Here is a 3,758-nt window from a genome sequence, read left to right on the forward strand (position 1 = left end):
GAATTATATTTGAGTTTATTTAGTCATTGTAAAATTTCATGTGATTATAACATATGTAGAGTCATTTTAATTATACGAATTTATAAATACAATAAGATTATATTACAATTTTTATTAAATCAATTAATTTTTAATTAAATCATAGACATAAGATGACATATGTCACTCTGTCATTTTTTTTTATAATATTAAAATATTATAAAAAAAATTCATTTATTTCCAGAAGAAATATAGTTTTACATAAGCCATAAAAATATAAATTAATTCAATATCATTATAAGTATTATCAATGTAAAATTATGTTATCATACTTTAATTTTTTTCTACTCTATGGTGCCTTAAAATAATTATACATCATTAATCCATAATCACAGATATATAAATATTATCGTTATCATAGATAATATTGAAGATTGTATTAATTTTATAATTAGTATCTTGCATAAATTTTCTAATGTTTATGTACTCGTTTTTAATTTTTTGTATAAAAAATATGAAAATGTTAAAATTATTATATTGATTTACTTCAATTAATTGTATTATAATATTATATTATAAAATTTATTAATAAATATTAAAAAACTAACTAAGAAAAAATACAAAATCTAAACTTTTTAAAGATTTCACATTGTTTATCTGTGATTATAGATTAAATTAATCAATGTAAATGAAAATGTAAATGCCAATATAATAGAATATATTTTTATAAACTATTTAGATGATAAGAAATAAGAGTAAGATAAAGAAATTAATTTTTTTCTTATTGATTACAATGAATTTTATACAAAGTGTACAAATCGAATGCATAAAAATAAAACATGTAAATATCACAATGAATATTTAAAGCGATTTGTAAAATCTCCTTATACATATTATGAAAAATATATAAATAATTTGTATACAAAAGGTGATTACTGACGATATAACAATATTTTTTTCTTTGTAATTTTATTTGTAAATAATTATCTTACAAACAAGAGACGCAAAAATATACAAGCTTCTTATGTTCGCAAAAAATAACAGCACCATTTCTCGCCTTGCCGTGAGCATACATTTTCGTATCATATCACGGCTTTTTAGTGTTCGTGCAAGTAGAATATGATGATACATTTTTTTGACAAAAAAGTACATCATTGCGATTAATGTGCATCAGAATAAAAAAAATGGCTCGTAGAAAATTTCTTGGTGCCCTGTGTTTGTGACACGTACGCGTCCCTATGCACCTGTATGATTAGCGTACGAACTACTATTACTGTGAAAAAGATATGATACAGAAGTGATTCCTCGCGATTTCACCTATCAAGGCTGAAGATTAATCGATTAATGAATAATAAATATTGATATTTGTTTAACTTATCTGATTATTCTAGACAACTATCAATTTATTAATATAAAAACGGATTAATTTATTTTTACTATTAATCGATTAATTTTAGCGCCCTATAAGCTATTTCTATTTCTATACACAACAGTCGGTTTTGCATAATGGCAACATCATTGGAAACTTCTTTTGGCAGCAAGTATATATGAATTACATATTTCATTAAAGAAAGACGGAAGTCATCGATTGACAAAAAGATTATTAATAACACAAAATCTTAAATTTCATTATGAAAGACATACTATTCATATCTTTTCCTATTTGTTTACAATCTCAAAAAATTTACATACAAAAAATATTATTTTACAACTTTAAGTTATAAATAATACCAAACTTTAATAAAATCATTTATTTCTTTTTCAAGCTGTGCACAATATATTGCATGGACCGTATAAATAAAAAATATATTTTCAGTATAAAATACAACAGATTACTAACAAGATTAACTCTTTCTGAGAAAGGGAAAACTCCCTATATATATACATATATGGGAGAACTTAATTGCTGACCTCAAAATATTTCACGAATACAGTTAGTTTTATGCAAGATAAGACAATATCAATTATATCGACAAAATCTTGCAAGTAATCAAACAAATAACACGTTATCAATCCAATATAAACAAACATAGATTTTTTTATCACGACCAAGAACAGCTCTTGAGTATAAATTGGAAATATTACTTTACTAAAAGAACAAAAATAAAGATGACGGTGCCTGTACAAAATGACTCGATGTTCATCATTAACTATTATTTTCTTATCAATAAAGTATTCCTAAATATGGCATCTTCAGCATATTACTTTCTTCTATATGTTTTTTTAGAGTTATCTTTGTACGAAGATCCATCAAGAAATCAATCAATAGAATATTGCCGTAAAAAAGAATTTCATTTTGAAACTTTAAAAACAAATGATGCAATTAAATTATTAACGTACAAAGATACTCCTTAATATTGTATTATACATTTCGTTTGAATGGAACTTTTAGAACTTTCAGAAACATGACCCTGCGTACCAAAGTGGTCAGGAAAGTAGAGTCAAGTGCAGTCCTTGTAGTTTTATTATAATTGCCGATCATATGATAAATATTATTAAAGCTATCGCATAGTTATCGATATTAATGATAATATTAGCAATACCCCTAAGGCTATTGTTTATCGTTATCATTACGAATTTACGCTATATTTAATATTTACAACTGAATAACAATTTTTTCGCTTGTTTCCGGAACGGTGCTCAAACAATGTCGAGAGAAAGGAAACAAACTAAAACGAATTCACTTCTAAATGACTTTGAAGAACAAATAAAAAGAAATTCGAAAATGTATAGGAAAATTGAACTCTTTTCTTAAATAAATTTACCGGCAGTTCGATTGAAACATTTTCGAATTTCCTATAATTAATAGTCTTCAAAATTCAAATAGAAGTAATTACGAGGCACAACGCTAGAAATAATATACATTTACAATGACCTTAAAAATGAAGCGATAAATCACTCCAATATGAGTCTTTGAATATAATGCTTCTTATAAGATATGCACGTATATGTACAAATATACATATACATAACGTATATGTATATGCATATACAGCAAAGAGCTGCCCATGTCTCCCCAACAACGGCTACATCTAAGACGAAAAGCTCGTTTATTGATTAAGTCCATACTAGTGTAAAAGTAGATCCCTTTACATTGCACTGTCTTCATACAGACTTTGCCTGAGACATATTTCCAACACATTGCTCAACCCTTTGCTTATAACATATACGCCAAAAGATAAAAATCAATTTTATATTATGATCATCTTTTCATCACTGACATTATCCAATTGACATCGGATATAAAGAGATTGGAAGGAACTTCGCATAGATTTTTCCTACCGATCCGTTCATTTTATCCGTCGATTTTGTTTGATATAAGCATTGCTTACCCTAACATATTTAAGATTTATAACTACACAAAGTCTATTTAAGAATTTTATCAATTAGTTACACAATTATGAGCACCCGCGACACATATGGAAAGAATGAAATGTGAACATCATTTTTTAAAGTCTTCTTTGAACCTTGCTTTCAAGCTCGATCTCAATCTAATTAAACCTTTGGCGTGGATGTCATGACGCATAAAACATGGCAGCAGCATTTTTAGATTATTTCCAAGGGATCGCACACATAAATATATGAAGTAGATGCAAAATTACAAACAAAAGGATTGTAAAAACAATTAAATATATTATCGAAAAGACAATTTTATGATTATTCTACATATAGAGTATGATTCTATCATATAACAGAAAATGTAGATCCCTTGTTCATAAGTAGTAAATAAAAATTACAGAATTACAAAAATCAATTTGTCAACATCTCATTTTTTTTTT

The sequence above is a fragment of the Apis dorsata genome, unplaced genomic scaffold, assembly GCF_000469605.1.
Source record: "Apis dorsata unplaced genomic scaffold, Apis dorsata 1.3 scaffold_604, whole genome shotgun sequence".
NCBI classification, from domain to species: Eukaryota; Metazoa; Arthropoda; class Insecta; order Hymenoptera; family Apidae; genus Apis; species Apis dorsata.